This window comes from Dermacentor andersoni, chromosome 6 (assembly GCF_023375885.2).
Source record: "Dermacentor andersoni chromosome 6, qqDerAnde1_hic_scaffold, whole genome shotgun sequence".
Lineage (NCBI taxonomy): Eukaryota > Metazoa > Arthropoda > Arachnida > Ixodida > Ixodidae > Dermacentor > Dermacentor andersoni.
In genome coordinates, this window is record NC_092819.1 from 81,105,025 (window position 1) to 81,132,463 (window position 27,439).

The 27,439-nt window shown below is 48.1% G+C and overlaps 1 long non-coding RNA gene across 2 annotated transcripts in view; it reads left to right on the plus strand.

Moving 5' to 3' along the window:
* The window catches only part of LOC129382456 (uncharacterized), a 168,699-nt gene that overhangs the window by 13,489 nt on the left and 127,771 nt on the right, over positions 1 to 27,439 (plus strand). Inside the window, exons 3-4 of one of the 2 annotated variants that reach the window (XR_008610524.2) lie at positions 19,652 to 19,749; positions 20,394 to 20,571. The exons of the other annotated variant lie outside the window; for it this stretch is intronic. This is a non-coding gene — a long non-coding RNA (uncharacterized lncRNA). Of the gene's footprint in view, positions 1 to 19,651; positions 19,750 to 20,393; positions 20,572 to 27,439 lie in introns of those variants that run through there. 2 annotated transcript variants of the gene reach the window in all.

Below are 27,439 nucleotides of genomic sequence, written 5' to 3' on the forward strand. Positions count from 1 at the left end.
CAAAAAGTGGAGGCGTGTACTAAGTGCCGGCAGCTTGGCCATCGCCAAGACGTCTGCCCCAATGTGACCATATGTCACTGCCCAAAATGCGGCACGCCAGATCCTCCTCAGGACCACAGCTGTACTCCCACATGCATCATCTGCACCGGAACACACGAGACTGGTTCCTCAGAGTGCAAACTTCGTTACAAACCAAGGACACCGCCCCCGGCACCTCCAGAGTCTAAACTGACACTTCTGGCCAGGAACGCTGTACAGGCCCCCAATCAACGCACTGGACAAGAGACGCCGCAGAGCAGCTCTGGCCGCAAGAACACTGCAGCATCGGCGCAGCTCCCATCATCGAAGCAAGCTTGGCCTCCGCTGACCCCACGCAACGAGGAGACCATGAAAAGGTGAGCTGGGCAGGAGTAGTCTCCCACAATAGCAGCTCCTCACAATATGCTGATAGCTCTCTCATCAAATACTTGCTAAATCAGAACGAAATGCTTAAAAACGAAATCAAGCAGCTCAAAGCAATGCTCCACCCCCCCATCGATATCACTGACACTCCTGTTGCTACTTCCAAACCACTCCCACAAACGCTTGCGCCCACACTCACACGTCCTCCGACAGAACACATGGACACACTTGCATCCACTGCTACGACGGAAGCCGCAACTCCAATGCTGCCTTCATCACACACGCAGCCCCCACCCGCAAAAAGGAAGAATGCCGAAATAACAGACACCGAGAACACCGTTGAAAACGCCATATTTGTCCTCACTGACCGCATGGACATTCTGGAAAACAAACTTGTTGCCCTTGAAAATCGACTACAGAGCAAGCTTGATGCATTTATTTGTGAGGCATCTGCACAGTTTTGCCGGTTTCAAGAGCTAATCGACAGCTGGGGAAGACGCTCCGCGACGTCACAAATTCCCGTCCTTCAAAATGACAATAATGATGAAGCCAGCCCGTAGTCTAGTCATCTGGCAGTGGAACTGCAGGGGGTTCCGCAACAAGCGCGCATCTCTAACACTATTTCTACAGAGTCTTAACGAGCTCCCTGACATTATAGCCTTGCAGGAAACACACGGGAAAGTCACGCTACCTGGATACGATACGTTTCAAGATCCTCACATAGACAAGCCCAACACTGCCATACTTGCAAGGCGACATCTTTCTGTTAAACGGGAAACATTCAGCAGTACTGAAATCCCCCACGATTTCATCAGAATTCTACCTCAAAGCCACACACAACCTACGCTATGCGTTTTGAATGTTTATAGCCCTCCCAATGCTCGACACCACCGCTTTGAGAACATGCTTGCCCAGGCCAAAGCTAACGCCAATAAACAGCCGCTAGTCGTAACGGGCGACTTCAATGCCCCCCATCAAATGTGGGGCCACTCCGCATCCACTCCTAAGGGAAGAGCTCTATGGCAGCACATACAAAATCAAGGTTTCACCATCTACAATGACTTCACTCTTCCTACCCGGCTAGGAAATAGCGTCAGTAGGGATACATCCCCCGACCTCACCCTAACTCACCGCATCACTCAGGCGACGTGGCAAAACCTCCAAAACAACTTGGGAAGCGACCATTACATCCTCGAACTCCGTGTAGATTTTAAGCACAGACCGCTAGCCACGAAACCACTAAGGCTTACGAATTGGACGGAATTCAGAAAATCTCGCTGCAACACTAACGAAGAAACCATTACCGACATTGAGCAATGGGCGAACGCCTTGCAAGCAGACGTAGAGGCCCATACCACCACTCTCCCGCTAGACACACCCTTGGCCACAATTGACTCCAAGCTATTACACATGTGGGAAGCGAAGCAAGCTTTACTTAGGAAATGGCTAACAGCACGTTACAATCGTAAACTCCGAATCCGAATAGCCAAATTAGACTCTCAGATCCAACAATATGCTATCAAATTGGCGGCGCAGCAATGGACTCAGGTTTGCGAAGGAGCGCGTGGTACTCTCAGCACTAAAAAGACCTGGCAATTGCTCCGGCACCTGCTCGACCCCACCACGTCTAGGACGCACAACAACCACCAGATGAATAAACTGCTGCATGAACATGCAGCCGACCTGCCGACCATGTTCAGCAACCTGGCTTCCAAACATATGCCCCCTCCTACGCAAATACCCATGCCTGACTATGCTGGTGAACCCAATGAGGAGCTTTGCAGCCCCATCACAGAAGCGGAGGTTCGACATGCCCTCAACCAAGTGCGAACCACCACGGCACCAGGCCCAGACTCTGTGACTAATAAAACGCTTCGCAACCTCGATGAGCAATCCATAAGCAAACTCACCGAGTATTACAACCACTGTCTCGAAGAGGGAGAGATACCCCAACAATGGAAAGCAGCCAAAGTGATATTCATTCCAAAGCCGAATAAGCCAATTCACATTGATAACTTCCGTCCAATTTCTCTGACTTCATGCATAGGGAAGATCTTGGAGCACGTAATCCACCTACGCCTCTCCAAATACATCGAACATAATCACTTGTTCCCTTCGGAAATGACTGGCTTTCGCAAATCTCTTTCTTGTCAGGATGTCATGTTAAGGCTCAAAGAAGACATTATCGAACCGAACGACGCACGTGACACACAAGCGTTGCTCGGCCTCGACCTCAAGGGCGCCTTCAACAACGTGTCCCACTTGGCCATACTACGCGAACTTAGCAGTATAAACTGCGGGGAGCGAATCTACCGCTATATACGCAGCTTCCTCACGAAGCGTACTGCGACGCTACAATTAGGCAGCGAACAATCTGGCCAAATAAGTTTAGGAAGCACTGGCACGCCCCAAGGGGCAGTACTTTCCCCCCTCCTCTTCAATTTGGCTATGCGACCTTTAGCTTTCAATCTCAAGAAGATTCCTGACCTCCGATTCACACTGTACGCGGACGATATTACGCTGTGGATGACCGGAGGTTCTGATGGGCACATCCAAGACACCCTCCAAGCCGCAATTGATCAGGTCGAACAAGTGGGTCACGAGTTCAATCTCAGGTGCTCCCCCACCAAATCACAGCTTCTCCTTCTACGCCCCACAAGACGCTTCAGGACTTCACCCCCGAATATCCAACTCACGATTGAAGGGCACCCTATACCCCAAGTAGACAGGATAAGGGTCCTAGGATTACACCTCCAATGCAACCGAGCAAATCAGCATACCTTGCAAACACTACAAACAACGGTAGATAATACGCTCCGCCTGATAGGGAGGATCTCCAACAAACACGGAGGGCTTCGAGAGAAGGAGCTAATTCAGCTAATCAAGGCTTTTGTCTTAAGCAAAATCACCTTCGCACTGCCGTATCTCTCACTCTCTAGGCAGGAAGAGGATACTGTGAATTGCTTGATTCGCAAGATACACAAAGTCGCTCTTGGTGTTCCAATTAGAGCATCCACACAAAGGGTGATGGCCACCGCCACACTAAATACCCTTCAAGAATTAACCGAAGCCCATCTATCATCACAATACCATAGACTCACCACCACTGAAGCTGGGCGTGAGATCCTGAGACAACTTCATCGTGCTCCACCATTCAACGAGAGTAGGCGACATCAACTTCCTCCGAACATACACGGCCAATACCACATCCAGCCCCTACCCAGAAACATGCACCCCGAATTTCACGTCAAACGCCGCAAACATCGAGCCAAGGCGCTACAACGCAGCTATGGACAGGCTGAAGGAGTGTACTATGTGGACGCTGCAGCCTACACCCCTAGACATCGTTATGCTATAGCGGTCGTAGACAACCAGGGCAACACTGTTTGTTCAGCATCAGTCAAGACCACCTCGGCGGGTGACGCGGAAGAGGCCGCCATTGCACTTGCATCGGGGCTACCCGATTGCGACGTCATTATTAGTGACTCTAAAACTGCTATCCGGAACTTCAGTAACGGCTACATTAACAACCTCGCGCACTCTCTGCTTGTAGCTCACCCACCAGAAAAAGACATCGCTCTCGTATGGGCTCCAGCACATCAAGGACTCCATGGCAACGAAATGGCTCATGTAGCTGCTCGAGGATTCACGGACCGAGTGGCCGCAAATATGGGCCTAACTCTAACACCTAATGACTCCCAACAACACACCAATAAAGACACACTCGTCACATTCCATGAAATTTGCACACATTACAGAAACCAACGCCTATTGTATCCACCTCTCTGTGTGTCTAGAACGCGCCAGAGAGAAATACTGTGGCGACAACTACAAACTCGCACCTTTCTTACCCCGCGCACTTTGCACTTATTCTTTCCCGCCACATACCCGACACCCAAGTGTCGCTTTTGCCCTGTCCCCATAGCAGATCTCTCCCATATCATGTGGCAATGCCCCTTCAAAACTCCCCCCCGCAAGCTCAAACCATTAATTAGTAGCGAGGAGCTGTGGGAGACTGCCATGCGCAGCTCCGATCCCACCCTACAGGACCGAGTCCTGAGGTGGGCTGAGGAGGTAGCGGAGGCCTACCACGACTGGTAGACGGACTTCTAGCCACATAATGTGGTGATGGACGCCTGCTGGGACTGGAGTACTTATACCTCCCTCTCTCCCCCCCGGCTCCTCCCCTTTCTTAAAAGGGGAATAAAGTTCATTCATTCGTTTATGCTCGCAGCCGATGCATGCATCCGTGGAGGGATGGTTTCTATATCGGACCACTCTGCTGGAGGTCCTGTGTTCAAACCCTGCCGTGGGACAATTTTAATAACGTTTATTTGTAGAGAGAGAATGAAGAGGAAAGGTGGGAGGTTAACCAGATATGAGTCTCCGGTTTGCTACCCTACACTGGGGATGGGGGATAGGGGTTAGAAAGATGACAGAGAGGAAAACGCTAAAAAAAAGAGGGAAGAAAACACGCTCACATGGAGGCACACACACAAAAGGCGTTCCAGTTAAAGTCGTTCACACAGGCCGGTAGATCGCAAAAAGCGCAATAGCGCTTGCACGGCCTTCTTCTGTGACGGTAGGTCCTTTCGATGTTGTAGAATTCTTTTTTCGGATAGCGGTTGGTCGTCCAGCTGGTCAAGTTCGTGGCGAAGGCATGCCCTCTGTGGACTGTACTGCGGGCAGGCACACAAAATATGGCCAATTGATTCTTCATGGCCGCAGTGGTCACAGGTTGGGCTGTCGGTCATCCCTATGCGGAATGCATAGGCTTTAGTAAAGGCAACGCCCAACCAAAGTCGATATAAAAGCGTGGCGTCTCTACGGCGAAGCTGTGATGGCGAAATCACGAAATCGTTTGAAGCTTGAAGGACGAACTTTGGGCAAATACATGTACTTCCAATCATCCCCATGCTGACTGAATCCACCCGGTCGCAGCTCCCGTAGACACTAGCGCCAGAGTTCCCTCTAGTAATTGCTGCATGAAACTCTACGGCGAAACCATATAGTCATTGAAGCACTTACAATATTGTGCAACATCTTGCATTCAAATGAGCCGTTATCAGAAGACCGCGGTGCGCCATATTAGCATTGAAATGGAATTTTAACGTGCCCGTATTACTGCCTATGGTGTGCACAGAGCTTGCGTTACAGTAAAAAACACTGCGTCAAAGTTTCTGCGCATTGCAGTCCGAGTTTATTGTCATGCCGGGAGACAGCACGTCTGATGCAGAAGCGCTCACACGATCCAGACCCATGAAAAGGAACCGTCTGTAGTGACACCCACAGAGAAAGATGTTCAACAAGAGGGGACACTCGGCGAAAATTTGCAGCAGCAAACACGTCACGGCTAGCGTTAATCCCATCCGTTAGTTCACGCGAGCATCGGAATAAAAATGTGAAATTAACTTACAGACAACGTTTAATTTTTTTTATTCAATCACGATCGAACTAAGAAGTTTTGCGTATAAACGAACTGATACTTTGCGACTTATTTCTCTTGCGTTACCTATAGCAACAAGCTAACAGTACGCCAGGCGCGGCAGATGCTTGCGTCATGCGCCAGACGACGCCGGTTGCACATGTGAAATTTGCCTGTTCGGTGGCCCCTCAATTTGGATGTAGCGTGTGGGGCTCCCGGCGTATTCTTGCGTTTCTTCTGCACTTAGACTCGGCACCACTGCACTATATGACTACGGCAAGGTGAGAAATTTTGTTTGACAGTCTGCAACGCATTTTAAGTAATTTTTGCTTTTACGGCACAGAACCAAGACTTGTGACGCAGTTAACGAAAAACATCTCGGCAGTCCTTGCGTAGTTTATTTGAGTCGCAGATTCGCACTGAGAGATGTTTGCAAACGCTTTCCATGAGCCCCAACATCATTAAAACTTATTTCGCCAGTTTTTGGGCACGATCCCCGCACCCGGTTTTGTGACGCAGTTAGGGAAAAGCAGCTCGGCCGTGTGATGCAGTTTCGCATGTACTGAAACTTACCAGAAGAAGTTATGCCGCTTTTTGGGGCACTTTTCAAACACGGTGGGCGCACCCGGCGTTGTGACACAGTTAGCAAAAAGCAGCTCGGCTGTGTGCTGCAGTTAGTTTCGCGTGTACTGAATTTTGCTGGGCCAAGTTCGTTACGCATTATCTGACCCCCAAATTATTGTAATTAATTTCGTAACTTTTTGGGATACTATTGAAGCATGCTTGCCGCGCCTGGAGTTGTAAAGCAGTTAGCAAGAAAGCAAGCCGGCCATGGTGGCAGTCTGGCATGTACTGAATCTTATTAGAGGGACAAGTTTGTGGCGCTTTCTAAAGCCCCGCAACATATACCTTCTTTCGGTATTCACGCTTGTCCAAGACTCTACGAGCGAGTGCCAAGAGTGATAACACTGGTGTGTGTTGCGCCGGCAGAACGCGCAAAAGATAACGCCGAGGAGCTCAAGAACCAAGAACTCGAGAATTCTGTCTTCTGAAAACAGGCTTTGCAGCCACGCAGTTCTCGTGAGTGCGACTAGAAGACATTCTGCGAGCGTCTAGCATGATTTGGCTGAGAGCCTCTGTTGTGGCCACCTCGGTGTATATTGCGTACTGTAGCGTCGGCTGAGGTCAAGTTGCTTTAGAAACGCGCAGTCGCCCGCGCATTTGTGCTCGTAAAGTGCAGGAAATAATGCCCGGGAATGGGGGAATGCTTGGAAATCAGATATTTTCTACATAATCTATAGTACAGCTTCTAATGACTCGGGTATTTTCGATGCCATGTATGTAAAAGCGAATTGGTTTTGTTTGTAATGTCGCCCATCCACCACTTCCGCACATTTCCACTCTGCACGCAGTATTCCTATAAGGGCTAAATATCGAAATGACACATGCTTGTAATTCGCTGTTTTCCGCTAGTGGCGTCCGGTGTAGTTTCGTACGGGAACTACTGCTGCTTTCCTGGTGCCACAACGTTGGATGAACGCACAAACAGCCTGGAACGAGCATTTATGTAGAGCGAAATAATTATTTCCCCATTTACAAGGTGTTTTGTGTCTACTGTATGAAATTGCGCGTGACACAGGCTCCAAGGAGGCTTGTAAAGATCGTTCGCAATCGTTTTATTAAATACGCGATTGCCCAGTAAGACCGCGCACGATTGAGGAGCAGAAGCAAAAAGAAAAAAAATGGCAGTGGCTTAGCTCGGCTATGCCAGCATATGCGTAGCGAAAGATAAGACATAGCATTGTTAGCCTTGGTTAATGTTGATTGCAAGTCCAGGTTACTCTGGTTGTCTAGCTATGTTGCGGCGTTTAGCCAGTCGTTCGGCGCGCTGTTCATCTGTTTCCTGAGCGATTCGTTTCCTCTTCATCTCGTTCCGATGTTGATTCCAGGCCTCCTCCTGCTTATCAAGATTGTCGCCGTCCATACTGCCGTCTCAACTGTAGTTGCGGCGCAAGCGAGCTCTCTTTTTCAATCTTCCGACATGTTATCAGGCACGCGACGCAGTTGGCGAAGCGAGTGGAGGCGAGCGCCACGACGAGGGACACGGTGTAACGTCATAACAAACGGCGGCAGCGGAAAGGCGCGGCGCTGCGCAGCGGCGGAACACCTGTGGCTCGGTGCTACTAGTGCACATGCGCAGTAGTGACTAGGGAGCGAGAGAGAAATATCCGCGGCATGGGTGGCGTTGTGACGTCAAGTGCTTCCTCGGAGCACCGCCACGGCGAAATCGCAAGTTCGCGGCCAGCAAAGCTTTCACTTTAAAAAAGGCGCCGAGTGGCGCAGCTGGCGTAGCGCGTGCCAGCTAGCGTTCAAAACACGCCTGCCCAACACCGAAAGCGGAAGGTATTAATCCCATCCGCTTGGCGCGCTACAGTCAATTCGACCGCTGGGCGCTATGAGTGTGTCCGCTCTTGTTGAATATACTTCTTATGCCACAAATTTTTTTGCACATAAAGGCTGTGCGCTAAATCAGGCGATAGCTTAGGCTCAGCCAAGCAAGACAAGTGACACTCAAAACACGACGATAGCGGCGACTGCGCAGTCGAAAATTTGATGTTCTGGTAAGATGTCTCGTATTTATGCATGACTTGTGCATAATTTGAGAATGCACAACACTATTTGTGTCGTGCATGCACCCTGTCTACAAGGCTCTGCGACAGAACCAACAACATATGGAACCGGCAGCAACAATCGAGAATATTCTCATGCACTCTTGAAACAGTTGCACCATTTGAGGCCTACATTTGCCTCACCACGATAATCATCTGCCTTGCTTGCGTTTCCTTGCTTTAAACGCTGCGCTCGCTGCTTTCCTGTCGAGAATGCTCTTTCACGCTGATAACGCCCATGCTGCTCGTGACTTGGAAGTACCAGGCTCGCAGCGTTAAAGGAGATGCGGGAAAGGCGGATGACGATCACTGTTGTGAGGCAAATACACACCCCGAATGGTGCAACTGTTTTAAGAATGTATACGCGGATGCGCCTTGCACCGAGCGATACACTCGATCGTTAGCAGGTTAAAGAATGGTCACCGGAAAAAGTACAAACGATGTAGGGGTGTGAGCATGATGATTACGGCGAAAACCGTGAACACAGGTCAAATAGCTTAAGCACTTAGCACACACACACACAGCGTTGACTACCAAATTTCAGTGTTACTGTGGCGACCGTAATACTTGCAACGGTCCGCAAGCATAGAAAGTTGTTGCAGAAAGACAAGAATACAACAAGAAAGAAAAAAAAAACACTTACGAACCCCATGGTTTTTTGTCGTTCATGTTTTTTGGCTGAACATAAACATGAACGCGTGCCTTCGTTTTTTCGTTCCTGTTTTGGCTTCTTATGATATGTTCTTTTTTTACTTTTTCTCACTTGAAATGGGGTCCGTGTAAAATGTTGCTGTATTAATCATGCATAGCACGTTCGCTGTCATTACATATGCTTGGCATGGCCTTTGTTCTTACAGGACATGGAATTTCTGTATGACCACTTATGCATGTTTTCTCGTGCGAAAAAATTGTTGCTCTAAACTGTAATCTAGCTGGGGCTTCATCTTGAACGAGCACGAGGCGTTTTTCACAGCATTAAGCTCGTGTAGAAGCCGTAGTCTGTCTTGTCGCAACCACTTGAAGAATATAACTCTAGATTGAACTCCGAACTGACGTGGAGGCTATTCGGGAAGTTAATCTTCAACACACGTGTGGATGACACTTTTGCTTCTCTTGCGAGACAAGCGATACCAAAACAGGCATTCGGTCGCGACACGTGTCGAACGACTTAGTGCCAACTAATCGCATCAAAGGGATGAATTGCCACCGATGAATTGGTGCTATGCTAGACTTTTATCCTATCTTACGCCGCGCGCAGTGCGTGTTCAAAGTGCTAGCTCGCATGACCCCTGTCAGTGTTCGATAGAGTCAACGACTTGGCACTTTCTTGTTTCTCTCTCTTTCGCACTTCAATTACTTTTCGTTTATAAAGCAAGGCCATGGAGTCAAATAAGCCGGATAGTCGGCTTGTCTGACAGCAATGTTCCTTCTTTGATGCGGTGAAGGGCAGCTTTGCCAGTCGCACAATGGCGACACTCGGCGTTACTCCATGCCAGCCGCTAGATTAGGCGCGTTTCTTTCGCTACTGTGTGATCTCTCCTAGTGACGCGCCTGTCCCGTCGGTGGTCTACTGCAGCTCTCGTTACAGAGCTCACTCTTTATGTCACTTACCGCATCATCGTCAAGATCATCATCCTCATCATCATCATCAGCCTCTTTTTATGTACACTGGAGGGGGGGAGGCAAAGGCCGCTCCCAGCGAACTCCTATTTCCCTGTCCTGTCTTGCGCTAGCTGATTCCAACTTGCGCCCACAAATTTCCTAATTTCATCACCCACCTAATATTCTGCCGTCCTCGACTGCGCTTTCCTTCCCTGTCTCCCATTCTGCAATTCTAATGTACCACCGCTGACCTGCGCTACGCATTACATGGCTTGCCCAGCTCCATTTTCTCCTAATGTCAACTAGAATATCGGCTATCGCCGTTTGCTCTCTGATCCACACCGCTCTCTTGCTGTGTTTTAACATTACGCGAAACGTTTTCCGTTTCATTGCTTTTACAGGGTCCTTGTTCTCGAGCCTCTGTGTTAAACTCTAAGTCATCGCGCCATATGTTAGCACTGCTAGAATGCAATGACTGTACACTTTTGTTTTCAACAACAGTGTTGTTTTCCAGCCAGGATTTCGTGATGCTGCCGCATGCATTACAGCTCATTTTTATTCTTCTGTATATTTCCTTCTCATGGTCAGGGAAAATTGTGAGTAATTGACCTAGATAAACGTAATCCTGCATGTACTCTACAGGCTCACTTCTGTGGTTATGGTGGCGTGCAGCAGACGTTAAACGCGGAGCTTCTAATATGAAGGTCGCAAGTTCGAACCCTGGCCCAGTTCGCTACATCTTTCATGCTTGGAGTGGCGCCTGACACCGTCAAAAGGAATCCCGGAAGCCAGTGCGGCTATACTAGAAAAACTACAACAAAATTAGGAAGGTCCACTAAGTTTCAACAAGGACACGCCCTTAACAGAACGGAAATCGGCCTCCGTTGTGCAGTATTAGGTCACTACCTGCCTTACGACCCTTAAGATTAACCCGTGGACCAAGTCCCAAGCAGCTGTGGAGCACCTGACCCGGGTGGCGATCAGACCTGCGACGTGGCAGAAGGTGCTAAGAATCTCTGGATCCGGACAGGTCGTCACCTGAAACTTAATCTGGCATTGTTTAGCAGGCGAGCCCTCTCGAGTGAGGCTTGCTTTGCAGAGCTCTTTGAAGAATTACCAGGCAGTGCCTGGGATATTATAAGCCTGAGTGAGGTTAGGTCTGCTGAGGCTTATACAATAATAACTAATGGCCACATCTACAGCTACGGAGGCCTTCCAGATAAGAGAGAATACGCGGTGGGATTTCTAATTCATAAGGACATAGCGGACGTCATTGATGAATTCTACAACAATAATGAAAGGGTAGAAATCATCACAAAAAGCTGAATACGAGATATAAATTAAAGGTAGTACAAGCTTACGCTCCAAACTCCAGTCATGACGATGAACAAATAAAAGAGTTTTCCGAGTACAATGAATTAGAAATTAGAAACGTGTAAACTCAGCATACTGTAGTCGTGGATAACTTCAATGCAAAAGTGGAGAAAAGGCAGCCTGGGGAACAAGCAATTCGCAACTACGGCATCGACTCTAGGAATAGTAGAAGAGAGATCGTTAAATTCTTGGAAAGAAATAGACTCGGAATAATGAATACCTTCTTCAGGAAGCACAATAACAGAAAGTGGACCGTGGAAAAGCCCTATTAAAAAAACAAGGAATGAAATAAATTTCATACTCTTAGCCTTACCCAGCAAAGCGCAGAATCTAGAGGTGTTAAACAGGTTAAAGGGCTGTGGCGATAGGTTAGTTAGGTCTATATTTTTAGAATTGCTCTAGATTGGAAGAGAGGAAGAGCAAAACTAGTCAGGAAGGAACAGGCCAACCTAGACGAAGTTATGTTAAAGGCAGACGAATTCGGGCTGGGCGCTCGCATAGAAATAAGCAGCTTTAGAACAGGAAGATGAAGATAACCTAGAGGTAATGAATGAAATGGTAACTATGTTGACTTCAGAAGCAGCAATTCAAGTTGGAGGTAAGGAACCAAGGCACTCAATAAGTAAGCTCTCCCATGTATCATAGAACCTGTAAAGAAACGACAAAGCATGAAAGTGTGCAACTCATGACATCAGATAGAATTCGTGGAACTGTTAAAGAGGATAAACAAGAATAAAGTTAGTGATATTCAAAATTATAACGTCAGAAAAATTGAGGAAGCAGCAAAAAATGACCGCTGCACTGTATCAGTGAAGAGAAAACTTGGCATAGGACAGGAGGAGATGTATACAGTGCAAGATAACCAGGACAATGGCCTTAGCAATTTGGAGAATATAGTAGAAGGAGCCGAAAAATTCTATAGTGACATGTACGCTGCAGCTCGGCTTCCTCTTTATAGAATTTGTCGAGGGATCAAATACATAAATAATAACAGCATTGCCATTGCCAAAGAGGCTTCAAACGAATTCTTGAACGCCACGCACTGTCAATACAAGCAAAATATGTATTTATTCATAAAAGAATACACTCGTATGCAGTAAAAATTGTGCCCGAAATAATTAATGTCGATGCTTGCATGATTTCTGTCTATTTAATAAGTAAAGAAAATATCGCACAAACTTTAGCATTACATCAGTTTGAAACCAGCACAATAGGGCATGTCGCTGATATGAAAAATCGATGGGGGCGAAATGCGAAAACACCCGTGTACTTAGATTTAGGTGCACGTTAAAGATCCCCAGGTGGTCGAACTTTCCGGAGTCCTCCACTACGGCGTGCCTCATAATCAGAAAGTGGTTTTGGCACGTTAAACCCCATAATTTAATTTTTTTTTTCTGATATGAAAAATATAAAGGCTATGAAATGAACTACTTCAGGACAAATATTTTGATGAATCTTTGTTATTCCAGAATCTTGTTTACATTTGTGTACTTATGCAATGGCCAGAGAAAGATCTCAATGACCCTGTCCTTTGTTACAATGTATTGCACAGGAGCAGTTGCCACCGGTCGTGTATGGGAGTAATTTCACCGAAATCCTAGTCCCAACATATAGCACATACAAAAGGCAGGAGTTCTGCAATATATACAAGGGCGAGTGAAATGAAAGTGAGCCAATGCGAATATATGACAAACGGGGCACTTTGTTTAAAAGTAGTCTCCCTGAGCATTTCGACATTTGTCCCACTAACTAATGAATATTGTGATTCCCGTCTCATAAAACTCATTCAATTACTGCTTCAAAAAGTCTGTAACTGACTCGTTCACATCATAGTCCTACACGAATCTGGTTCCCTTGAGCTGTTTTTTTTTTAAATGCCCAAAAATGTGGAAGTCGCAAGACGACAGGTCTGGGCTGTATGACGGATGTTGCAGTGTTTCCCACTTTAACTTTGCCAGTTTTGTATTAATCACATCAGCGACGTGGGGACGGGCATTGTCGTGGAGCAAGATGACCCCATTCCCAATTTTCCACGGCGTTTGTTCTAGACTGCGACACGTAGCCGACCCGGTGTTTCACAATATTGGAAACGACTGATAGTCTATGCAGGTTTAGAAAATTCGATCAATAATGGCCCATGACCATCAAAAAAAAAAAAAATCAACACTTTCCCAGCAGAAATGACGACCTTTGCTTTCTTTGCGAGTGGCGAGTTCAAATGTTTCTACCGTAAGCTTTGCCGTCATGTTTCAGACTCGTAGTAGTGACACCATGGCTCGTCGCCGGCCACAATTGCGGACAAAAAGTCGTCACCCTCTTTGTGATACCTGATTAGATGAGTCAAGGCAGCACCGAACCTCTCCGTCTTCTGGTGGTCGTTCAATGTCTTGGGCGGCCATTGCGCACAAAAGAGCCGATAACCGAAATGTTCTTGAATTATGGTGCGACCCGAACCATGACTGATGTTCACACGGCCTGCCAATTCATCGATGCTTATCCTCCGTTCTTGTCTGATCAGCTCATCAGCCTTTGCAATTGTGTTGGGAGTGATTGCACGGTGGCTTTGGCGGCGTTCTGGATCGTCTTTGCAACTTTCACGTCCTTTTTTGAACCATTTGCTCCAACGCTTGACAGTGGCCAATGAAATGCAATGTTCAACGTACACGGCAGCCATGCGGCGACTAATTTCTTTTTGGGAAACACCTTTAGCTGTGAAAAACCTCATGACACCACGCTGTTCAACTTTTCGAGTGTCCATTAGGTCACGCAACCATGTTGAGCCCAGTGTATGAGAGCATTAAAGAACCTTTATCCTCACACCTGCGTGTCACTTTTCTAAAAGAGAGATGCCTGTGTGCTACGCGCATGTCTTGCACATAATGAACCGAACCATTAATGCGCGGGATGGTTTGGCTCATTTTGATTTGACTCGCCCGCGTACATTAGAAATGCGAAGATACAATGGAATATACGAATGCGAAGATACAGCTTGATAAAGGCCAAAAGACTGTCACTGGAAACAAAGTTCAGTGCACGTACACACATAACCTCGTACCAAGATATTTAAATATACTTGTAAGTCTCCAATAAATCTATGTATCTAAGAAAAAGTCACTGTATATAATGCGTCACGGCGCGCTTCCTCTCCGCTTTTCTCCCTTGCGCACACAAGACTGAGCCACCATCGTCGGCTCACCCGTGGCACCCCCGTCCCCCACGCTTTCACTCGCACATACAGCATGCGGCGCGCGGTCATGATGTTAGCGCCCTTGGACTTTATACGGAATATGAGGGCGACGGCACCAATGCGCATGCAGTGCCCATATAATTGATATCACAGTAATATATTAAGAGTGTCCGGCAACTGAACAAGTCCCGTGGTCCGCTACATTCCGCAAAAGAAGTAACAAAATTGAACTTTCACCACGCGAAAGTTTGCTGTGCCGCCACAATGTAATTTTTTTTTTCATGGGGCGGAGGCACGGAAATGAAAAAACGCAAATGAAAGCATTGCCATTTGTTTGGCGTGTCGGTAAACTGACATTGAAAGCATATTTAGCGTCAGCGAACAAGGACGCAATGGAGCGCTTTGTGGTGTCGTCTCCCTTCTGTCCTTGTTCGCTGGCGCTAAATATGCTTTTAAGAAAAGCATGTTGGCCGAAATCGATGCCTACTTTGGGCACCTAATGTGACAACCGAAGGAATATCCAAGAAACCTTGAGACGCTTTGTCCACAGAGAACCATACCCATACTGCTAGGTATCCTACAGCGGCGAGACAAAATTTTCCGGAGAGGTTGCGCTCAAGCGAACGCGTTGCAATACGTCGAGTCCCCGCAGTGATGGCGGCGAGTGACAATGCATTGTTTCTTTTGTTCGTCTGCTATCCAGAAAGCGTCCAAAACACTGCCAGGTGGAAATCCACTCAGCCAGATAAAAACGAACGCGCATCGGAGTGCGTCAGGCGGTGGTCGGGGCAACACTTGAAAAACGTATGTGCTCTGGCTCCGGCTGCCCGCTGGTAGCGAGAACAAAAAACAACAACAAAAAAAAAATACGGAGCAAGAGGCTCAATGTGTCCTCACGAATAAAAGTCAAAGTAGAAAAACGAATAAGAACGTAGCTACTTTTGCTGGCTTTAGCGTCTTGACATCGATGCTTTGGCGCTGGTGAAAAAAAAAGGTTGACATTATTTTCTGTGGCATGACAGCAAAAATTAACCACCACAACGCTTCGACTCATCGGACCTCGCTGCGTGCTTTCTCAACTTGTCTGATAGTCTGTTAATTTCGGTTGTCAGGTTGTATGGCCCGATGTACGAGTTTAGAAAAGTCAATGCACCTTTGGCTTCAAATGTTTCTAACAACATTGAACTCAGAAAGCTCCCGAATTCAAAATCCAAAGCACGATATTGGAAATGTCAATGCAACTTTCGCATCAAAAGTTTGAGAACTTTATAAGCATAAAGTTTCAGAATTGAAATCTATGCGCTCCGTAGATTCCGCGGCCACCGCGAGATGGCGCGATGAGCCCGCTCGCCATCAAAACGTCCTTGAAACTTTGTGCTCGGACGGCGCTCCTTGCGTTATGTGACTTCCAGTGCACAAAAATTTGCCGGCGATTACGTTACTTCCTAATGCAAAATTTGAGCGCAGCTCTTCAGCTGCTTCGACTTTTCCATATATTCAGGCAAAGAAGAAGAGCAACACATGAATGTACAGTGACAGACAACTTTTCATGCTTCACACATACTCCTTCTTCAAGAACCACTCCACTCTAAGTTCTTGATAATCACGAAGGTAGCTTTGTGGTCGGAGAAATAGACGGATATATACTGGACTTGCTGCACCAATGCCTGGTTATCAAAGACGAGGTCTATGCAAGTATTTCCCGAGGTTGTTCACAGCCGTTGGAGGCGTTACGAGCAAGCTGTACTCACTCCTGGGTCATCTTGACTGCGGCCACGGTAAGCTTCTGCTTCGGTGGCGGGCACTTCCTGGTCTTCTTGGCGACGACGCCTAGCTTCTGCTTCGGCGTAGAGCACCTCTGGATTCCGGTGGCGACGGCGCTGGGCCTCTGCTCGGGCAGCTCGTTTAGCAGGAGCGGCCAACGAAGGATTTCCACCGGTTGCCTCGCTCATGGCTCAGAAAGAACTGGCTGAGAATAAAGTATTTATATAGGCAGGCGGATTAAGTTATTATATAAACCATCTGTGTGCCTCGGACAATCCGTCTCATGCGGAAAATTTTGGACCAGCCGCCGCAAACGGAGCGTAGCTTGGCGCAACTGCCTCGCTTATCGGGAGGTCGCGAGAGGCAGCGCGTACGCCCGTAGGAACGTTGCGTGGCGAAGAGATGGCAGCGACTGACTGACGCCGCTGACGCTGCTAGCGAGTCAACTGAAGGTGGCTCTGCGTTTCGGCTTGGGAAGCGCGCACCGTGATCCGCTGATACCGAGCCTGGCACTTCGGCAACCTGAGAACACCGCGCGCTCTCGCGCGGTCGCCGCCACGGAGGAGGGGGTGGGGGGGGGGTGGAAGGGGTACACGCAGTGACGAACGGCGGCTGCTATGCGTTTCGGCTTGGGCAGCAGCACATCACCGATACAGCCGCCAACGAGCCAGCGCACTGATTGTCACCGCACAGGGTGGCATTGGAGCAGGAACGAAGAGAGCAAGGCTCGTGCCGTGCGCGTGAGATGGCGCCAGGAGCGCACGCAGCTTAAGCAGCGCGCTGGCCCTGGCTACGGAGCTGGTTGCGGCGAAGCACACACGGCGAGGGACGACGGCGAGGGACGATGGCGACGCGAAACGCAGGAACGGGCGCCAAAGAGTTGTGCTCTAAAAAATATAGGGGAGAAGTATAGGCCCTAGTCGAGCCATAGGAAAGCGGTAGATTTTAGTCGGCTCACTTTATTTGCACCTGATAAGGGGGTTTACGAATAGGCGCACATGGTAGCGTGTGACAAACGCAAACCGATGTTAGTGAAGTGTCAAGCACGTGAATCAGTCGAGTATTTGTTATTTCATTCAGGTAAAGCACCGCACCACCGCACGTTTTGTAGACGCGGCTTGCTGCTTAAGCAGCAGAGAGGCACCAAGGCCGTAGCGAACAAAGACGTTGGGTAACCGGAATGGTGCCCAACAAACCGAGGACCACCTCAAGCACGACTGGTCGCGTTTTGGGGCGGCTTCAGGGAAGTGAGGCAACTATTCGCCTTTCAAACGTGTCCAAGCCACCAAGCCGCCCTTCCGACGACGATTCGTCGCCTCTGGGGACGTCTTCTGGGAAACAATGACGCATTTCGCCTCAGCAAACATGAGCAAGCGATTAAGCGAGCATCCAGAGCCTGCTGCGACTGCTTACCCGTTGTAAAAAGAAATCGTCCCTCCATGTGTCCAAGGATGGACTACGCGAGCCAGGGACGCCTAACATATTCAAGGCCATGCCAGCTCATTGTTAAGGCAGACGGTCCCAGTTGACGCTGACGTTATGCTGAACGTCTTCGGCCTAGATCTCAGTAAACCAGCGAAAACTGAGCAGGTGCGTCTCAATAGCGTAGCGACGTCTCGAACGGTCCGGCAACCATATGGACCGAATCCTACCCAAGCGGCACCATGCACATGACCCCAGAGAGCGGTAGGGCCGGCGTCAGAGGAGTTTGGCTTGTCGAGGCTAGCCGAATGACCTGACACTACCACCTAGTTTTTTTTCTTCCTCCATTACAGCATCGTATCATGCCACCTGTAACGCGATGTCACATGCGCGCCGTGCAGTTGCGATACGTTCAAACTTTGCATTGCAATGGCGTTGTATTCCATCAGGTGTCACGACATGAAGCAGTTGCATCGCATCGTGCCACGTGTCAGTGGTTGCGACATGTGCGCAGCGTACTCTCTATAGCTGCGTTACCTCCTCGGTGCACGTTCTGGCGCTTCCTCGCAAGGTACCAACCGCTGCTGAAGAAGCGAATCGTAGAGCTACACGCACAGTTGCAACTACAGGCAACGGCAGGTTCAGCAGACCGCTGTAGAGAGAGCAGCACAAGCCGCAGCTCGCCGTCGACGCCAGCCGGACAGTTCAATTCGTTGCCGTGAAAACTGCGCAAAGAGACTTCGCCGCGAGAACCCTGCAGTGCGTGTTGCCAAAAATGGAACTCCTATATGAAGCTGGTTTTCCAGCTTACGCTGTGACTGTGCTGCGTGTGCTGCGCCGGCCTGTGCCCTTTTTCTTTGCCCTGCCACCAGGAGAATGGTCACCCTCTGCTTCAGACTCATACTAATAGTAAAAGAAAGAGGCTTTAGAGATGTGGAGTCTTGATGTGACGTGACCGGGACGAGTGTCACCGCGGGGAAGAAGGAGAAATGTTATTCGTTAGGTACCCCTCGATTTTTCCATAGTGCAGACAACGGGCGTCCGGGTGGAATCCGCGCAGGCCGATCCGATGATACGGACACTCAAGTGTCCTCACACTCCGGCTCCTCACATTGACGACACAGTGAACAGTGAACAATTCTCAGGAGCCCTCCATGCTGCAGACTTTAGAATGGTAGGATGAAAGCGCGGTTGTGAAGACGGGCTTTGCATTGCACTCACGAAACGTCGCCTGAGTACTGAAAGCTGGGAAGGGAAACCACCTGGCGCAGCTGGGACACGCAGTGCATCAACGTACGAGCGCCAGCAAGCATCGGCTCGGGATGGTGTTTAGAAAAATTCACCCCCAATGGGGTTTGTAAGGACTGTCACGATAGGCAGGTTTCCCGCTGCCGGAAGGTTTTAGATTTTCCTTCGCGAAAACCTTCCGTAGGAGGTCGGTAAGGGATTTATTACCGATTTCTGGTAACAGTAAGCATGCAGCCTCCGCGGTGGATTCAAGATCATACTGGGACAGCCCCTGTTGAAGCAAGCGCTCCGGAATGGCAGCCTTGCGGATGAACTCTGCTGCCATAGTGAAATGACTGCAGACGAGGACGGAAAAAAAGCTGCGTTTCGGGCGCTTCGTGCCGCGGCGCGCTTTCTTTCTTTTGTTTCAGCATGGCTGAATAAGCCCGTCGGAAGAATTGCGAAATGTATTGCGGAATGTATTGCGAATTGCGAAATGTACAACGAAGGCGACGCGATCTTTGGGTCTTTGATTCCGCGACGAAAAAGCCTGTTCTCCTCTTTCTTTTCTTTTGACAGGGCTATAGACGACACAGTTGCCAGTGAAACTCTTAGCAACTTATGAAAGATGCTTTGTGGTCTTCACACCGGATGCGTGCCGAATCTTCAAGGGCCAGGTAAGCGTTCGCCAACTTACGATCGTCATGTTATCGTTAAAGGCGGTGATCCTGAAAAAAAAAATAACTGTCTAATTAGTTTCCACTTCGTCTAAACCGTCGCCGTGGAATGTTTTATGCGTGGGAGGCGCGCTCACAACCCACGGTACTGAAACTTTGAATCTCACTGGTTTGTTGCCGACATTTCTGTCGAGGATCGTAACAGCAGGCCGTATTACTTGAAAAGTGTACGGGTCGGCGGCGCATTTGATTAATTTCTGGTGTCTCCGAAGTACTGTGTGGGTAGCTTCAGGCTCTGGGCCGGCTGGCATAGGACTTACGATTACCACGCACCTGCAGTTGCGAGAAAACACGGCAAAGCAGTCATTTTGGAATGTTGTTGACGTCCGCTGAAGCCGTGGCTCATTCCCTATATGGGAGATTGGCCAAAACTCGGGCGGAGAAAAATACTTAATGTAAATTAGTTTTCACTGTCAAATTTGCGAGAACTAATGAATGTGACAAATGTTCTGTTAAAACAAAAATAAACTCTCCCTTGTGGGTTAACGTAACAAAATATTTTGTTCTAAATGCAAAAGTTTTTTTTTAGTTGCCGCTCATAAAATCCTGTTGTAAAAATGTATATTTCATTTCTTTCTTTGCAGTTGCCTTTTTTAACTGCTCACGTGGGCATAACCTATTTGAAAGCCAGTGCCGTTCTATGCTTGCAGACACAGCTGCCTAGCCTGTGTTCTGTGCCTGTACGCCTAAATTTAGAGGTCTGCACCGGAGGCAAGGACCGGTCGTTCCTTCCTGGCATTTTCTTCCTTAGCTTTTTCAGTAGGCGCGGTGTTGACGTTGGCGCAGTGTATTAAAATGCGAGTAGGGACATTTCACAAAGGAGTACTTTCGTATTCTTTCACCGCGTCCACACGAGTCCGTTCGTTAAAGGCACTCTCTCGTGCCTTTCCCAGTCGTCCTCATTGGAGCGACCGCAAGCACCCATACCGAATATGAGAGAGACGCAAGGAAGCATAGTGAAAGAAAGGTAAACACACGCAATCACGCAAGGGAACTGAACGCTGCCCCACCCCTAAAAAAAGACGGCCATTCACAGAGAGCGAGTTCACTCGCGCATAGAACGGCGGCACGCGATAAAAAGAGGCGCGCGCACAGCATGGTGATAACGCCTCGGCAAGCACAGGCACGCATACGCGTGGAGTGCTGTCGCTAAGCCTGATATACGGGGCGCTCGGTCTCGTGAAGCGTACCGTGTAAGCAAGCGCGTCTGTACAGTGCGCCCGCGTGCGGCAACGTCGCCTGGACTGGGACGAGCCGTTGTCGTGCATGCATAATACGCACTTCCGTCGCGACCCCACTCGAGCCTGTCGCCCGGCACGGGGTGCGTTCCGCAATGTTTGACGCAAACAGTACGAGAGAGGAACCCGACGAGGCTAATAGCAGGACCGCCGTCAGGTGACTCAACGAGGCGCGCAAAACCTGATCACCCTTCGCTTTCCCGCAGCCTTCACTTTGATGGAACCCATCAATTTGTGCTGCTTTCTTATTGGAACGGCGAACGCTCCAAGGTAATTACTGAGGTCAGGTAGCGTGATGATTACGGGCCACGATTGTGATTGCCGTCGCCATACTATGCGCAACGGAAAATATTGTTCGCCACCGTGGACAATCTGGACTGACTTTTGCCTTCAGCAGACGCGAACGTTGCCTCCACGCACGACTGTAAAGGTTTCACTTAGCTTTGGTCTTTCCTAAAGATGCTCGAATTAATGCCTGTTTTCTTTCACAGCGATAATTGCTGAGCATATATCTTCCATGCAGCTTTCGTGGCTTGAGCTGCACGTATCAAATTACGTTTATGACCTTTGTGGTGACTTCACCGGAGTTGATATGAAACTAAATTCTTTTCCTTAATACCCGGAAGTCTATAATCTGTCGCAAGGCGCGATTAGTCATGTCATCGTTCTGCTATTGTTGCACGTCTGCTCCATCTAGCTGTGGTCGGTCGTTGTCCTCGGTCCAGCTATCCTTACGTTGCGTGTAAATTAAGGATTTCCTTTGAGCAGTTATCGGAAATCTTTTTAGAACATTTCTCGAACGTTGCCCAAAACCTTCGTTTCGACAGCGTCACACAAAATACTAGAGCCCGAGCAGTGGCTCGCTACAATAGCGGACGCGAATTGGGGTCGAACGATGACTGCACAAACCAGTTCGTGATAAAGTAGTAGGCAAATGGAATTGGCAAATGAGGTAGGCAAATGATGTGCGCCTATTCATGGCAGATAACATGTGTACAGCCCCGTTTGTGGAGCCCTTAGTGATCGAAGAAGCCAGCACCATTTTCAGATGATGACAAGATCGCAATGGAAGCAAGTTTTCTGGCGCCGTGGAACTGAGCAGAAATGAACCAGTATTAACTTTACCAGGATCATTCTCAATAACATGCTGCCAATCTCGTTTACCATAGCCTTGTAGAAAAAGAGTATGTAGATTTAACGAACGTGCGAAAATATATGTGAAGCGAAGCTATCGTGAATCTGTTAATAAAAATGGTAACCAACTAAATGGAATGCGCAGAATTGTTTTTATCTTTGTTTTAGAGAACAGGAAATCTCTTCCATTGTTTATGGACCACGCAGGCCACAACAATAATGTCATACAAGGTTTATGTTTATGCACTCTACTGTTGACATTCTACGCCGAAAAGCAGACACCAGTTCAGGAGGTTGCCACTGGGAGACGCCTACGCAGCAATATCACGATGACCAAGGCATCCTTGTCGCAGGAAAGAGGGGGGGGGGGGGGGGGCACACACGAAGTGGTGCATACGCAGGGTCCCCGGAATGTGGGCGAGGCTAAATATAAGAAATTTCAGAGAAGCTTAGAAATTTCATGCGCTCTTCCATTACGAGGTCTGTGCGCAATGAATTAATGTGGCATCAATCTTGTTGTATTCGAAACCCTCGTTATGTAATGAACGAGGAGAAAGGGAACCGAGGCGCCCGATTGTTATTAATCATAAGGCTCCAGCAAAGACATCAAGGCCAACATAGGGGAATTACTTGCACTCAATAATCAATTAAAGAAATGATAAATAAATGGAAATGAAACTTTCGACTCCGGCAACATTGGTGCTTTCAAGTAGCGTGTGTGGGTTTAGACTAGTTGCTATCACCCAAAAAGATCACGTACTCGTGACGCCTGCGGCAGAATGGATGTTCCCCATCCTCCACCAAGGTTTGTGCGTGGTGGCAGTGGCTAACGCTCTCAGGGTTAGTTCTAACAGTAAAACATAAATACCCGAGAAAGTGGATGAGAAAACGGTGCCTCGGTAGCTAACGTGGTAAGAGCATCGCATTCGTAATGCGAAGACGCGGCATCGTTCCCCACCTGCGGTCAGTTATATTTTCATCCGCTTGCATTTTCATTTGTCTACCATTTCTTTAATTCATGTAGTAAGTACAGGTAATTTCTCTTATGTTGTCCTCGGTGTCTTTGTTGGCATCCTATTATTTCGGACTACATATTCAGTACCGTTTCCACACCCTTATCTCTCATTAATGTCTAATCAGTTGCCTCTCGAAATTACGTGAAGGTATTCGATCTACCAACCAATACGAACGAATCAATTGCCGTCATCAAACGTAGATGTAAAAGAGTCTGCAGCATAGCCTTTCTCTCTGTTGCAAAAAGCGTCCCTCTTCGGAAGATCCAAACAGCTGCACATGAAGAAGACGCGATGCGAAACCATGTACACGTCGTAATCTCTAAGTAATCTCATTTCGCATGCGGCGCTACCGTCCCCAGTTTACAATGCCAACGTCCTCCAAAACTAAGAAAGATCCCTTATATATACAAACATCAAGGATCTGTTCTACTTTATTATTTTTTTATTCAACTGTTCAGTGGTGACGGTGAAGCAGTGCGGTCGAAATAGCGAGAAGACGGGCTCATCGCGAGGCACATTAGGAGCGCGTACACAACGCACAATGCTTCGACGTCCCGAGTTGTATGATGACTCCCTGACATTCAACGGATCCTTTTCACTGCGGTTCCATTGGCAGTCAGCAGAAGTATGTGTGCACAAAGGTACCTCCAACATGCGTTATTTACATGTTGCAGAGTCCTCGAGCGCGCGTAAATGTATTGGACTCTCGCATTTCAAATTGGGCATCTTACTGTTCTTGATATATTAGGTCGCAACGAAAGCGTCTGCTGCAGTGGCTGATCGAATTACGGTTCGGTGTCGCAGTAAACTTTCGCTGCTTCTTACATTCAACTCGGCTACTTCGTGTAGATAATCATACAAATGAGGAACGGAGATATAAAAGCTTTTATTTCGTAAGTGATCTTTGGATGGTACAGTGTAAAATATATTTTCTTAAAAAACTAATTTTCTGGCCCCTGCCTTGCCAGAAAATTTTTGTAAGGCTCCGTTTAAACTTTCTTTGTTATTGAAGAAGTTTTTCTGCTTTTATTTGCCAGAAATTTCATGTTTAAATACAGCTATCTGTGTTGTATTACAGAAAAGGTTCTTTTTCTCTGTAGTAAATTTCTCTGTGCTCTTATTCTTATTGTCCGTTTTATTTTACTGAAGATGCGTGAGTCAAAACAATTACCCATCTTTAGGGACAGAAAAAGTACCGTTTCCTGTTTACATTTTTCTGTGATTTCACTTTTCTTTTTGTTCCACTGCATATAAATTTGATGTGTAAAGGCAATTTTCTCTTGCGATGAACGATGGGCGAACCAGGAATGTTGCTGAAGCCAACGTTTCCTCAACGTCATTTCTCTTCGTAAGGACAGTTGCCGCCCTGACGAAGATAATTTCTCTTGTGAAAACGTTCGCTGAAGCCGACATTGCTTGGTTTACCACTGTTTGTCGATTCAAGCCTCCATATTCTTGTGAACTTCTGTCCTGTTTGAAATTTTCTGTCGCGCTGCGCACACACAACGAGAATATAAGGAAAGCAGGGATGTTAACCAGTAAGAAGTCTGGTTGGCTGCCCTACACTGGGGGAAGGGAGAAGGGGAAGAGAAACAAGGGAGAGAAGGTATAAAGACGTGCACGGGGACAGTACTTCAGTTAAAGCCGCTTGCGCAAACCAGACGCTCTGAGAAAGCGCAAAAGTGCGTTCACTGCTTTCTGAGCCGTTGATCGGTGAGGACGGTGCTCTAGTACTGTCTGTTCACTCATAGGACGATCATCCAATTTCCTCAATGTGTTGGACAAATATTCTATTTTTGCTTGAAATTGAGGACAATGGCAGAATAAGTGGTCAGTGTTCTCCTCGCATCCCAGAATATCGCATGGAGGACCATCAGCCATTCCAGTTAGTGATGAGTAAGCATTCGTGAAGGCAACTCGAAGCCACAACCGACACAGAAGAGACGCTTCTCGTCGGTGCAGTCCGGCCGGAGGGCTGAGTTGTAGTGAAGGAATTAGTCTGCGCAGTATTGTGCGCCTTGTATATGCGGTATTCCACTCTGCTAAGGAGATCATGCATGCTAGAATGGGAAGTTGTCTCGCAGCGTCAGTCCTTGAGAGAGAAATGGGGACGCATCGTTCTTCTTAGTATGACGTCCGAGCTGCATTATCTGCGTCATCATTTCCAGTGATACCGCAATCACCTGATATTCATTGAAAACAGATTTCATGGCCTTTTTCTCTCAAGTGATGGACAAGTTCCCCGATTTGGCTCGTGAGCTGATTGTGAATTCCATGTCGGAGAAACGACTGCACACATTTCAAGGCCGGCCTTGAATCGCAAAAGACTGCCCAGTTTTGAGGACCCAGCACTTATCACATGAACAGTGCCGCGGAGAGCCGCGAGCTCTGCAGCTGTATAGACGTAGTGACATGGGAAGTCTTGAACCGCGGGGTTATTCTCATTGTTGGTATAACTACAGCGCCACCGGAACTGGTTGATGTAGTTGATGCATCAGTATACACGTGTGTGTCGTCACTGTATTTTTCGTACAAGAGAAGTAAAATTAGTTGCTCGAGTGCTGATGACGGCAAGTCCGACTTTTTCTAAAGTCCTGGGATTGCAAGGTCTACTTGAGTACAGCTCACACACCATGGATGAATCAAGTGTCTTGTCGCAGGTGCTTAACCTGACCTGAGAGAGGCGCGGTGCGCGAAAGCAGTCGCACTGAATGTTGTGCAGAGCCTTTCTACTGGGAGACTTGCAAGGTGGTGGGTAGGGGTCCGAGCGAAGTGTATTTTGTGCACACGCATTGCTTCAATGGTACTGTGCGTTATAATAGTGCAATCGTGGAGCCACTGCGATAACTTCAGTCACTCACGCACTCCGCGGTAGACCAAGGCATATCTTCAGGGATTGGGCTAGGATTCTTTGGATTATATTCAGGTTAGTTCTGCAGGTGTTGGAGATGACCGGTAGGCTGTACCGCAGCAATCCAATAAAGAGGACCCTGTACAGTTGAAGCATGGAATGTATTGGCACTACCCAGGTCTTTCCTGCTAGGAACTTAAACATATGACAAATTCCTGTCAGGTGTTTTCTTACATAATTCACATGAGGGGTCCAGGGGAGATTTCTGTCATGATAACCCGAAAAAATATGTGACTTGTGCTGTACGAGATCAGCTGTCCGGCGACAAATATCACGTATGGAGACATTGATTTCATGGTAAACGCCACCACTGCACACTTTTCACGTAATATATGAAGTCATTGTTCTCGAAGGTAGGATGACGTTAAAATGGCTGCCTTCCGAAGCCGCGCGTGAAGCTGCAATCGCGTCGTACCTGACGTCCAAATAGAAATGTCGTCGGCATAGATTGATAGGCTAACGGTGCGTGGAAGAATGTCGGCGAGTCCAATGAGATTTAAAAGCGTTGGGCTTAGTACTCCGCACTTAGGCACCCCACGGTTACTGCAATGCTGGGAGGTCGGGCCATCCTCGGCAAGTATGAAAAAGGATCTCTTATGTAGATAGCTACTAATGCAGGAATAGGTCTTGCCGCGAAGTCCTACTGCCTCTAACGTCTTGAAAATTGTTTCGTGCGTTACGTTATCGTACGCGACTTTAACATCCATCAACAGGGCAGCAGATATTCTGTTGCAGGACTTCTGGCACTCGACGTACGTCACCAAGCCGATAGCATTGTCTATAAAACAACGGCCACGCCCGAAACCAGCCACTACACCTGGATATACCTGGTAATGTTCGAGGTACCATTCTAGCCATGCTAGAGCCATCCTCTCCATTAGTTTTGCAATGCGACTGGCAAGCGATGCAATATGATGCAATGTCTACAGGCGACTTGCCAGGCTTGAGCAATGGAATTTGGCATCTTGCCTTTCATTCTTAGGGAACGGTACCTGTCTGCTAGGAACTGTTGAACAAGAGCAGGAGCGCTTTCCGAGCGTCTTCGCCAAGATTACATAGGGCACGGTAGGTTATATCATCGGGTCCTGGTGGTGATGAACGATTGCACAAGGCAAATGCAGCTTCGATTTCGTCCATGGTGAAAGGACTGCCCATGCGCGGGTTGCGTGAAATCGGTGAGTGGTCGAGCGTCGATGTTCCAGCGGATCTAGTTTCGCCAGCAATCCTCCTGTAGAAAGCGTCAGCGACGTCAATCTCTCTGTATTGTTGATGATAGGCCAAAGACTTGAAAGGGTGGCACTGCTGACGGGTTCCACGGAGACCACGAACAG